Below are 13,850 nucleotides of genomic sequence, written 5' to 3' on the forward strand. Positions count from 1 at the left end.
TAGATGCCGCTGGGACAGGAGTGCAAACATGCTAGGAATGTAGGTAGCAAGATGATAGTGACCAGATCCATGGACAATTCAGCTGCTACGGCAAGCCTCATCCCAGACTATTATGGGAATGTCTACAAAGTAGCCAGACCCTTTTCAGTTCACAGTATTGTTTCCAACCACCATGCCATCTCGCTTGAACTTTATTCTAAAGTCGGGTTATGATATAAAGTGTTTCCATTCTAGTTGATATTTAACATACATTAGTATTTCTAGATGAAATACAGTTACAAATTGAATTTGGGACTGCAACTTATTTGATTTTATTTTTCCCGGAGTACTGAAGCATCATAAAATCCCACAAATAATGAACAGTGTCAAATTCATTCATAATAATTTTTGTGTTCTGCTGCAGATGTATAAAATTCCATCTGTATTATCTTGAGAGGCAAGTTGAGCCTTCTTGAGAAACCTATGCCCTAATTCAAAACCCACTTCTAACAGTTTTGATCTTTATTCCCTGGTAAAATGGCAGTTTCATGTAGTTTGAACTTTCAGAGTTTTTATTTTTGATTTTATACAAATAAAAGTAGTTGCTAACCAAACCAGAAACATACAAATATATTTGTTGGGATAGAATGTGCATAAAACATGGCAGAGCGATTTGCATGACATTTAAAAGATATGACTAAGCAGTTCACAAATTTCAGGGCCTTTGTAGCTTCAATTCGGGGTAGCAAATTTCTTCAAGAGGTTAGAGAGCAAAAAGCTATTTACTTTCCAGGTTCTCAAATCATAGGCTGAACATGTAATATATAACTGGGTAAGGAGGAAGCAGTGTGTTGCTTTGCTCTGATGATGTCCCATTGGCACTGTTCTGTTATTCTCATGTCAATTTTGGAACAGATCATGTCCCAAGCTAGTCCTTCACATATAAGCACATATGACTGCACATGGCGATATCTGCATGTTCGTGTACGAAACAGTTGGAATCATACTAGGTGTAAGAGTCATAAGTGCCAAAATTACTGGGAAATACTCATTTGATTGCTACTCTTTTCAACCAATTCTCTCTTCTTGTTGAATTGTGTGCTTTTCAACTATTTTCATGTATTCAGTTACTACTGTATTTATTTAATTTTATTTAATATAAAACCTAAAATCACAAAGAGAATAGCAAACAAAAAACTAGAACGGTAAGAAGAAGCATGCACCAGGGCTCTTCAGAACAAAAATATTTGTATCAATCTTGTGAGAGGAATCAAAGAGGGAGTTAATTTAGGAATTGGCAGAAATGACTGGCAGAATCCGAGACCAGGGAGAAGAAATGGTGGAAGAAGACTGGAAGAAATTTAAAGACTATCTACAGAAATACTGTAAAATTAATGAATGTTAAAATGATGTTGGACTGAAAATAAGTGGTTTTGGTAGTAAGGTTAATAAGAATATGTAAATATAGATAGGTATTTGGATGAAAAGATATAGTTATAATAGGTTAAGATTACAGTGTAAAGATAAATGAAAGAGGGTAAGGATTTGCTGAAAGGACTTTGTAAACGGGAATACAAAAGGGGAGGTGTGAGGAGGTCAAGGAAATAAGCAAATGAACTTAAAGATATTGAAAAATGGATTATTTCTTTTTAAGATATTGTTCTTTCTTTTTTCTCTTTTTCTTTTTATTTTTTCAATTATCGGCTTTTTAGGTTTCTTTTTTCATGTTAGTTGTCGTTCTCTTTTCCTTTTTTTCTTTTTTGTATGTGTAATAGTTGGTTTATTTATGTTTTGTATGTTTTGTGTAAAATCTCAATAAATATTTTATATATAAAAAAAACAAAGATGGAGTTAATTTGGCTTCCATGATGAAAGACTCTCACAAAATGGATGCAATGAGTAAAAAGGCCCTGCTTTTCACAGCTTCAGTTGTCTAAGATATCCAAAGCAGGGCCTAATTTGAAGTACTTAAGGAGATTCATACAAAAGAATACATTCACTTGAGCTCCCCTGGTCCAAAGCTGTCTTGATCTTTCCTTATTAAAACCAGCTCTTTGAATTGCACTTTGAAACTGGCAGGGAGCCAATCTCTCCAAAGTCTTGTGGGTCATGAGTTTTATTTATTATTTATACAGCACCTGAAATTGCTATCTTTATGTGGTTTCCACATCTATTCAACCACCCTAAACCTTTGATCATCTATCTTCTCTCCAAGTCCACTTCTACAATACATTTTCCTTCCTGCCAATATCTAAAGATGACCATGATGAATGCTGAGCTATAAATCCTTCCTCCCCAGAATTAACTGTTCCAGATATATTGTGAGGTCCTCTTTTCTCTTCAGATTGAATTCAGAAACTTACAACCTGTCCCTTTTTCTGAATTTTTGATTCACAAAGCATTCAAAATATCCCTTAGGGTTTTCACACTAACAAATCTTATTGGTATACTGTACAAATAGGGGGGAGGGGAAATGCTATCTACTGTCATTCTTTGCAAACTGTTCTCGCACAGATGTGTCAGAACCCAAGAGAGATATACTATAAAGATACAATTTGACTATCACCTCTCATCCCTTAATACAGTTTTCAACCTTTTCAAAATCACATTGAAAAATCTATATAATATGTGCTTAGATTAATGAAGTGTTTGAATCCAGATCAATAAGCACTCAAAGATTTGAACTGTTGACACCTGCTAGATATCACTTACAAGGCAGTTTTGTTCAGCTTATACCTAATTCAGTTGTTCATTAACTACAGGAGGTCCCATTTAATGAACAGGCAATCTAATATATGATCTCTGTAGATTAATTTCCTGAGAGCAAGTAAATAAGGTAGATTATAAGTTTCCTCAATTATACATATAATTATAATGTCACTTCCCAATTAACACATACATTAAAAAATACTTCCCTGGGATTATGTACTTAATTGTAAAGTAAATAAATTCTGCCATCTCTCAAACATTTATTTAACATTCCCTTAAGAAAACACCATGGCCATATCTCCTGTCTAATTTTTCTGCTGAAGAAAAAAATGCCATGATGATAACAGAGATTGTTGGATGTTCATAACAAGAAGCATAATTATTTATGTGCTATTCTTATACCTGTCAAATGACCCCATCTAGCTAGGAGCGAAGAAGAAGAAGAAGAAGAAGAAGAAGAAGAAGAAGAAGAAGAAGAAGAAGAAGAAGAGACGACTTTCCTTCCCCACACATATCTCCAACTAGATAACAAACCCCAGTACCTTAATAGTCGCTTCACATCAGATTGCTTTTCCTGATCTAGCTTGAAGTGCCCTTGTTAAAAAGCAGAGACATCACCTTGCCAACAAAGGTCCGTATAGTTAAAGCTATGGTTTTCCCAGTAGTGATGTATGGAAGTGAGAGCTGGACCATAAAGAAGGCTGATCGCCGAAGAATTGATGCTTTTGAATTATGGTGCTGGAGGAGACTCTTGAGAGTCCCGTGGACTGCAAGAAGATCAAACCTATCCATTCTGAAGGAAATCAGCCCTGAGTGCTCACTGGAAGGACAGATCCTGAAGCTGAGGCTCCAATACTTTGGCCACCTCATGAGAAGAGAAGACTCCCTGGAAAAGATCCTGATGTTGGGAAAGATTGAGGGCACAAGGAGAAGGGGACGACAAGAGGACAAGATGGTTGGACAGTGTTCTGGTGGTTTTTTTTAAAATAATATTTATTAATTTTCCAACAGTTTAACTTCAACACTACAGAAAAACAAAAAAAAAAATACAAAAATACAATACAATGCAAAAACACTACAAAACACTAACACATAAGACTAACAAAACAAAAACCATTTAAAACACAAAACAAGTTCAATATCTTATCTTTCATTCACGACCTCCTCACACCTCCCTTTTTGTATTCCACTTCTGATAATTGTTTCAGCAATTCCTTTCCATCTTCCTCTGCTTTCTATCCTATAATTATCTTAATACATTCTAACCTTATTTTTCCCTTTAATACTCTATTAATCTATTTATACTTAATTCCTTATAACATTTCTACTAAAGCCATATAACTTCATTCCAACATTTTTCTAAGGTTGGACAGTGTTCTGGAAGTTATCAGCATGAGTTTGACCAAGCTGCAAGAGGCAGCGAAAAACAGGAGTGCCTGGCGTGCTCTGGTCCATGGGGTCACGGAGAGTCGGACACAACTAAACGACTGAACAACAACAACAACAACAATTGCATCTATTAGCTGCTCATGGACACTTCACTTGTTGCCAGAAGGGGAGGATTCCAGGAGCAAACCCAGGCTATGTACCTGTTCCTTCAGAAGGGCTGCAGCAGCTCACTTCAGAACATTTCTCATAGAACTAGAACTCAGAATTACCTAATGATGCTGCGGGACTTGAGATTTTGGACAGACAAAAGGAAGAATTCCTTTACACAGTAAATAGTTAAACAACAGAATTTACTACCAAAGCATTCAAAAAGGGATTTACAAATTTGTGGAAGGCCATCAATGGCAATTAGTCATGATGGTTGTATGCTACCTATTAATACCTATTAATGCTACTTGCAGGAGAAAGCAGCAGGACAGAGGCTTCGAAAGCCAACTGATTTGCCTTGGTGGGAAATAGGAGTAGATAGATCTTTAGTCTGATACAGCAGGGCTATTTATTGTGTTTATATCTCCCAAATTGATTCCGAAGAGTTAACATACAGTGGTACCTCGGGTTAAGAACTTAATTCATTCTGGAGGTCCGTTCTTAACCTGAAACTGTTCTTAACCTGAAGCACCACTTTAGCTAATGGGGCCTCCTGCCACCACTGCGCCGCCGCCGCACAATTTCTGTTCTCATCCTGAAGCAAAGTTCTTAACCCGAAGTACTATTTCTGGGTTAGCGGAGTCTGTAACCTGAAGCATCTCTAACCTGAAGCGTCTGTAACCCGAGGTACCACTGTACTAATTAAAACCTCAAACAAAAATGCAGATTCTCAGGCTATATGAGGAGTCCACTTTTAATATCATGACCTCTTTATCCTGCTGTTCTACAGCATCTCATTTCTACACCTTTAGAGGGAAAGGGAGTCCCATCTAGAAGCAAATCATTATACTTCAGGAATTCCAATCCCTCCCCTTTCCATCTGCACTACATATAGGCTACATTTTCTACAAATTATTTGTGCTAAGAGCAGTTCCTGGAAAATAAACAATATGAAAGACAATACTAGTACCATAAATATATGCGCAAATAAAAATTATCACAACAACGAACATTGACAGTTCTCTTAATAAGAGTTTGGATTTGATTTCCCGCTTTATCACTACCCGAAGAAGTCTCAAAGCGGCTAACATTCTCCTTTCCCTTCCTCCCCCACAACAAACACTCTGTGAGGTGAGTGGGGCTGAGAGACTTCAGAGAAGTGTGACTGGCCCAAAGTCACCCAGCAGCTGCATGTGGAGGAGCGGGGAATCGAACCCAGTTCACCAGATTATGAGTCTATCACTCTTAACCACTACACCACACTGGCTCTCAATACTTAAATGAGCACAAAGTAGGTAAAGGTGAAGGACCCCTAAATGGTTAAGTCCAGTCTAATTCGACTATGGGGTGCAGCGCTCATCTCACTTCAGGCCAAGGGAGCTGGCGTTTGTCCACAGTCAGCTTTCCAGGTCCTGTGACCACCATGACTAAACCACTTCTGGCGCAACAGAACAACATGACAGAAGCCAGAGTGCACGGAAATGCCATTTACCTTCCCGCCGCAGCGGTACTTATTTATGTACTCGCACTGGTAGCAGTAGGTCAATTAACAATATCCAATACTTCTCACCCCAATGTAGCTCCAACACGGATAGCAAGACTGCCTAGGAAACCCCAGTTCAGCTTTCAACTTAGACCTCAAAGGCTATAAAGCCACCTCACAATTCTTCTGGCAGATTCTATTATTATTATTAGATAAATTTCTATACCGCCCTTCATTCGAAGCTCACAGGACAGTCTGCAATATAAAGACGCTCTGTTATAAAGGTTCCTAAAACCGGAGGACTGCACAATGCAGGTGGCAACCTCTGTCTTAATATTAAGTACTATTGCATAATGCCATCCTTATTTTTCTTATCATGGTTTGGAGCCCAGGATTAAAGCAAAGTTTGGAAACTGTGGGTTGAACAAGTCACAATACAAGCACTGAAGCTATCATGCAAGGAAAGGGTGAGATCTGGCAAAATCCTTTCTTCTAGCTTTGTCAAGGCTTATAAATCCAGGACTGTTGTGTGTTGATGTTCCCAAGCCACCCCTCAAATAATTCACAACACACACATAATTTTTGTTTAAGGTTTTTGGCATAATTTTGACCACAACTTTATTGAAATACATAAATGTGAGTGGTTGGTTAATGTGAGTGGTTGGTTAAGACTATCTGCCCCCCCACCTGGGGACAGAACTGACTTCCGGGCACCACCGAAAGCCAGTAAGGGAAAACAATATTGGGGAGAAATGTAGCTGAGTCACAGGCCCTCACCTCTCCCCGCATGCTCCCCAAGGCTTGCCAGCCCTAGCCCCATTCCAGGGATTTGGACGAAATCATGGCAAGCCCCTGGATTCCTTTAACGGAATTCCCTTTCCGCCGCAACCTTGTAGGGGCAGGCCCAGCCCATCCTAACCCCTCCTCCAACCAAATTGATAACCAATTGATAACCATATTGATAACCAATGCCTAACTGCAACCTTACAAGTTGTGACGATTTGCAATGCAGTAGGCAAAAACCAAATGGCCCAGCCAATCGGCCAGATGGACAAAATTCCTACCAGGCCCCTGCCCCAACGGCAGACGACCCCATGACAGGCATAGCAAGGTCAACGCAAAACCCATAAAATTACGGCAGGAGGTTGGGCAGGGGATCCGTTGCACGCAGCAAAAGAGGAAGCTCCAAGCTGCGTACTGAGAATTTAAAGCAATTTGATCCCTCCCACCAAATTGCAACATAACTTTACCCCAACAACCCAGCCAACCAATCGTTGCCATCAGCCCTGCCTGGCAATGGAGGGGTGGGCTGCGGGACCCCACCGCAACACGTGCTCTCTGTGAGGGAGAACACGCTTTATCTCCAAACTGGTCCAGAACCTCAACATATATCGGCTTATTGGTTTCATTTTTTCAATATTGAACTAGGTGTAAAATGTAGCAAATAAATTATGTTCCCCATTTGCCAGAAGAAAGGCCTTCTGTAATTCCTGACTATATTTTTTTTACAGAGACCAAAATTGTTTCCATTGATTCAAAACGATAAAAGTGCTGTTAAAATTTAGCCACATCAATCCAAACTGTCTGTCACTGAAACTAAAGCTTCATTTAAGGAAAAAATAACAACCCTAATAAATTATGAAAGACAAACGAAAAGAAAAGGGAACTTCCTGGTTTAAGGAGTAAGTAAGACAATATATCGTTTCTTAATATAACCGATTTATTTATTTTTTGCCACCGTGCAAAAAACAAGGGATGGCAGTGTACGTCTGCATCTTCAAAACAGCAACACAAAACTGCACAAAATACTTGTGCTGCTCACCCACCCACCCACAAAATTGCCCTGTCAAGCACTATAATCCTTTGCTGACAATGTCAGCGGCCACTCTATAAAATAGGAACTTGAAAATAGGACAAGAACTGTTCATAACAGCCATAAAATATAGTTTTTTTCTCAAGACATTACCAAACAGATAATGACCAGCGGTGAGCTTAAAAACCCATATTACAGGTTAAGCATGGTTTGGTGCTAACAGCTGATGTGTGGCGGCGAAGTCAATAATGTGCTCTCGCCATAAATGATCAAACTGTTACAATGCACTTTCTTCTACTTTTTCCAGCGTTATCCCACCGGGTATCTTCTAAAATTATCTGGAAAATACTTACCTTGTGTAATAGCACTGTACTTGAAAGGAAAATATCCAGACCAATATGGATGAAACAGCTAAGAGAATTTTTATTTTTTTTTAGCCCAGTCATGTTATAAACATTGGCATTTCATGCCAGTTATGTCTGTAGCTTCTGCAGAGAGTGCTGGACGGCCCCCAGACATGGGGAAAACATAATTAAAATAACTGATCACTTTATTTATTTAGGTCATCCGCATTGATCATCAGTCAAAACCACGAGTCATGTGAGGACCCACGGAGTAAACAGTGAGTAAACATATGTGACAATTCTAAAGAAAACACAAGATGCGGGTTCAAACATATCACAGTCTAATTCTGTATCTGTAAACATTTCTCAAGAGCTGATAGCCATTTGGATTTGTTCTCAGTTTCCTTACAGTATTCTATACATAGGACTCTGGGGTAACTGAATATAAGACTGCAGCCATTGTAATTGTCTTTTATTTTCAATTGCTTTTCTAAGTTTTTTTTGTACTCAGTTCTCACAGTTGTGAGAATATATAAAACCAGAGGTTGTATTCTGGAAGATACAAAACTTTGAACAAATCTAATTAACACATAATTGTATCTTGTGTCAAATTAAGCTGACAAATTCTGTAAATCAACAGCACCATCATACACCAGAATTTTCCTGCTGTCCTACACCCCAATACACACACACACACTGCATATGCCTAAAGTCTTCTCTATATTTCTTGGAACAGCCTGCGCTGTCCCTTCCCTTTTCCATATTTCTTCCAAGCAGTTAAGAACCACTATGTGACCATTTTAAAACAATTTTCTTTACAATTAATTGCCATTGAAAAGCATGATTTCTTTGGGGAAAAACCAATTCAGCACACCGTATATCTATTCTATTTAGTGACATATTAAATTTATATTTGAATTGGAAATGTTCTGAAAATCATATATAAATGTTGATAGTCATTTCTTTCCATGTGAAAACACCAAGTTTTCAAAGTCTGTTTTATTCCAAGATAAGTAATATTTACATCTTTGTTGGCCCACTGTTCCATTGCATCTTTTAACTAACTTTTTCACAATTTTCTTATAGAAGCTTAGGCAATCTTGATGTTTGCTTCATCCTGTCTCTTTTGGCTTTAAAATCACTCCAATGCCCATGTAGGTGAAAGCAATAAGGACAGAGGCCATCCAGAGGGGTGAATAGGTCTCCTCCATTGGTGTTTACTTAGTACTCCTTGTCAAAATTTATATTTTGTTGTTGTTTTTTCTCTTCTGTTTTTATTGTGTTTTGTACACTTGCCTTGAGATAAGGCAATAACAATAACAATAGATGTGACCATTAAGGTGCCAGTTTCTCTCAGTACTTATCTCATATTCTTAGCCTCCTTTTATGATATCATCATGTCCCTTTTCACATGAGAGAGTAATTTTCAGTAAATTCTCTCAACTCCCACCCAAAAGACCAACATTGTGTGGTAACGGCAACATTTATAAGGAACTTTACATGATTTTTATATAGTGTTAGACCTTAGAAAGTGGGGTCTTTACATGATTTTTATATAGTGTTAGACCTTAGAAAGTGGGGTCTTTCTCTTCTTTCCATTACAATCTGTGAGGAGTGAACATTTCAGGATGTTTTTAAAAACATAGAGGAAGAAAGATTGCTGAAGTCTATGGTATGCCTATCAACACTTCAGAGTTGAATTAGTGGAATTTGCTCAAATCTCTACAGGATCTCCCTTCACAGCAGAAGGGAGCAACTGTATTAAATACCCAGAAATTCAACTGCTCTGTATTTTATTACATGGCATGGTATGAATCTTGAAACTTTTTGTATTAACTTAGCACCATGGTTTCATAATCTCCCTATAAGCCATCCTGTTAAGAACATTGTAGTAGAGGACTCACACTCTTAATCAAAGCTGCTAAAATAATAAAGGCAGAGTTTTTTAAACAGTGCTTTGTGGCGATTGTGAATGATGAAAGCAGTTGGATCTTGAGCAATTTTCAAAGTCTGATCGTTTCAATCAGGTTCCTGGGTAGAAGCTGACCTCAGGAAAGCCTAGCCGACCATTTTCTTTCCAGGCAAAATAAAAAGCTATTGGATGGTTGTGCATAGTTCATTTTCACACACACACACACACACACACACACACACACACACGGATTCCATAGGTGTGTTCCTCATTTACAAGACAAGAATATGACCACTACTAAGACAGTTTATAAGACTGGCTATAACTGCAAGTGGAGTGCATCTTATATCAGTTATACTGGTTCTAGCACCAATCCCGTTTTAGTGGGATAGCCATGGAATAAAAATGAACATGGAGCCTGCTTAAAAACATTATCGTTTAGACAAGCTTACCCAGATGCTTAGGAAGTTGAGGTAATTTTAATCAGCTTCAGTATTTTAACTTTTGTGTATTTTAAAGCCGTGTTTCCCAAATTTGGGTCTCCAGCTGTTTTTGAACTACAACTCCCATCATCTCTGACCACTGGTCCAGTTAGCTAAGGATGATGGGAACTGTAGTCCAAAAACAGCTAGAGTTTGGGAAACCCTGTTTTAAAGTATGGTTGCGATTTTTTTCTCTATTTTATTGCTTTGTCTTTTGTAAACTGCTTTGAAGGTGTATGTTTTTTACAATCAAGCAGAGCAGAAATTTTATGAAGCAAATAACTGAATAATTAAGGAGTTACCTTGCTCCAGAGATGATACAGTGGAGAAGTGCCTGAGTATGTTAGATCTAATGTTTGAAAGATGGACCATGCGGCTGCATTCATATGTAACATTTCTGAACTTCAAAACCATGATTCTGAAGATCAGAAACAAACCCTCAAGCATCTTCTCTTTTACCAGAGGGTAAGATTATTGTTGAAAAAAATATATAAAAATCCCACTATCATAATATGTAGAGTCGCAGACAAAATTAGACTTGGGAATACATCTGTCCTAGCATCACACCAGTTGACCACTCTTCCTGCAGATGAATCCGTAGCAGCAATAATTTCATAGACCCCATCATGAGTATGTCCTCAGAACCATGCATATTTATTATACCTTATATGCAACACCTGGACAGCATCTTAAAGATGGGGACGACAAGAGGACAAGATGGACAGAGGACAAGATGGTTGGACAGTGTTCTCGAAGCTACCCGCATGTGTTTGACCAAACTGTGGGAGGCAGTGGAAGACAGGAGTGCCTGGTGTGCTCTGGTCCATGGGGTCACGAAGAGTTGGACACAACTAAACGGCTAAACAACAACAACAACAAAATATGCAACACAATTTTTTTTTGATGTTTAAGAGGTTTTATTTAAGGGTCTATATACTGCTTCAGAATCAGACTCCAGAACAGTTTACACCAATTAAAATTTACAGTGGTACCTCGGGTTACAAACACTTTGGGTTACAGACTCCGCTAACCCGGAAGTAGTACCTCAGGTTAAGAACTTTACCTCATGATGAGAACAGAAATTGTGTGGCAGCGGCAGTGGGAGGCTCCATTAGCTAAAGTGGTACCTCAGGTTAAGAACAGACCTCTGGAACGAATTAAGTTTGTAACCAGAGGTACCACTGTAAAACAATACAATAGAATTAAATATAGCAAAACAATTCCACAATGCCAATACACAGAAAATCCATAAAAATCCAACTCTAAAGAATGGGCAACTTCTTCACCTCAGTCCTCCTCCAAAAGCCCACAATTCCTGAGCAAATGGCTGAGTCCCCCTCCACACTGCTGATAAATTTTGATATGCTATTAAGAGTCTCTTTAGCCTAGAAAATCCCAGCTCCTGGTGGCTTCCTACTGTTTTTTGTTATACAGTTCTTATTGACAAAATGACAAAGAATCTAGGTAATCTGTGTTAGGACTCTTCCATCCAGCCATTGACATATCCTCAATGAGAAACGTGGCCAGTCAAATGCTGGTTTAATATCTCGCTGATGGATGGAAGCGGAAATTTCTGCGTCTCGTGGTCACCTCTCAGTGTTATCTCTGGCCCTTCTGGAATGAAAATTGTTATTCTCTTTATCCAAAAATACCCTCCATGTGCTAAACCTAAGGAGGAAGATAATGCAAAACTACCAAGAACTCTTCCCAGTTAGGCTACTTTTCTCCCCCCCCCCCTTTAACACAATACTTTGCCTATAATTTAAACATTAATCATCCCCTGGTGACGAAAGACAGGACTGTTAATTGCTGCTCTGGTGTCATGGAATTCATGTCCAAGGGATTATTTTTCAGTTCGCTGTAGCCTGTCATCTTGCAATGACACCGCATGCCACTCATTGCTATCAACATCAACGGCTATATCGGGGAAGCAGCTGGCTTAGGAGAAGAGTAATGAAATATGAAGTGTTTCACTTCTAGGTCAGTAGTTCAAGCCAAGAACCAAGCAACAAGCAACTTTAGATTTGTTTTTATGCCATATCTATTTAATGTACCTGTGTGAAGTCTGGAATCGAGGGGTGCCTCAGTTCAGAGCTAGTAGGAAGGGGTCCACAACTGGAAGCAGGAGGGTAATCACAAGTGCTGAATGTCATCCTACCACCATAAACAGGTCAACACTTCCTGAACACAGAAGGAAGTGAAATAAAATCTCTCAAGTTACGAGAAGTCTCGGGCAGTTTGTTATAGATCAGGCTTCCTCAACCTCGGCCCTCCAGATGTTTTTGGCCTACAACTCCCATCATTCCTAGCTAGCAGGACCAGTGGTCAGGGATGATGGGAATTGTAGTCTCAAAACATCTGGAGGGCCGAGATTGAGGAAGCCTGTTATAACTCTGACTCTGTGCTCCTCAAACTCTCAAGGCATGGTTTTGCAAACTTGGGTCTCCAGCTGATTTTGGACTACAATTCCCATCATCCCTGACCACTGGTGCTGTTAGCTAGGGATGATGGAAGTTGTAGTCTAAAAACCGCTGGAGATCCAAGGCAAAACAACAATAAACAAACCTATGGTCACGTAAAGCATCCTCAATAAACACACGAAACGTAACCGGCTGTGTTCTTACATAAATAAGGTATACATGCGTAAGAGTCTAGGCTACTACTATGCCGTAAGATCCATTGTCTTGTAATATCACATATGTGCTTTAACTACTGATAAAGCCCAGGACGGCAAAACAAGGCCAATATTCCGGAAATCCTTGTCTAGACTCTGTGAAAGGATTTTGTGGAACTGTAACAACCTTTCATGTGGATTGTCTGGACTTTATGAACAGACAGGTGGAATAGACACCATTACACGGATGGACCTTATGCATAAACTGTCTGGAGAATGATCTGATCCACTGGGTCTTCTGCTTTGTTCATTTGCTGAACTTTATGAGTTACTTCTGTTGAAATTTGATACAATGAAGAGTAGTTAAGTTTGAGCAGCTTCTCCTCCTCTAATTATTGGTTGAGTAAGGGATGATGGACACAGTGTGAGCCTCTTTCTATAATATTTATCTTTTTTTACATTTTAAATTATTTGCATTTCTTTTTGTGAACAGGCTGTGTTATAGCAGCAGGTTATAAGTTTCCGGGCACAATTCAAAGTGTTGGTGCTGACCTTTAAAGCCCTAAACGGCCTCGGCCCAGTATACCTAAAGGAGCGTCTCCACCCCCATCGTCCAGCCCGGACACTGAGGTCCAGCTCCAAGGGCCTTCTGGCGGTTCCCTCGCTGCGAGAAGTGAGGTTACAGGGAACCAGGCAGAGGGCCTTCTCGGTAGTGGCACCCACACTGTGCAACGCCCTCTCAGCAGATGTCAAGGCAATAAGCAACTATTTTACTTTTAAAAGACAACTGAAGGTGGCCCTGTTTAGGGAAGTTTTTAATGTTTGATGCTGTATTGGTTTTAATATACGGTTGGAAGCCACCCAGAGTAGCCAGATGGGTGGGGTATAAATAATAAATTATATTATTGTTGTTGTTGTTGTTGTTGTTGAAAGATTTAGAGGATAAATGGTGGACTGTGAAGAACTTATGTGTGTTTC

At 39.2% G+C, this 13,850-nt stretch overlaps 1 protein-coding gene and 2 long non-coding RNA genes across 5 annotated transcripts in view; 2 read left to right on the forward strand and 1 right to left on the reverse strand.

The window, feature by feature from the left end:
• PPARGC1A (PPARG coactivator 1 alpha) overlaps positions 1-13,850 on the reverse strand; it is a 673,798-nt gene that overhangs the window by 623,641 nt on the left and 36,307 nt on the right. The window lies entirely within an intron of this gene.
• LOC308594654 overlaps positions 1-13,850 on the forward strand; it is a 515,175-nt gene that overhangs the window by 313,439 nt on the left and 187,886 nt on the right. The window lies entirely within an intron of this gene.
• Positions 4,690-13,850, forward strand: part of LOC308594684 — a 186,878-nt gene continuing 177,717 nt past the window's right edge. Inside the window, exon 1 of the long non-coding RNA XR_014011558.1 lies at positions 4,690-4,717. This is a non-coding gene — a long non-coding RNA (uncharacterized lncRNA). The remainder of the gene's footprint in view (positions 4,718-13,850) is intronic.

This window comes from Podarcis bocagei, assembly GCF_964188305.1.
Source record: "Podarcis bocagei genome assembly, chromosome: 9".
NCBI lineage: Eukaryota > Metazoa > Chordata > Lepidosauria > Squamata > Lacertidae > Podarcis > Podarcis bocagei.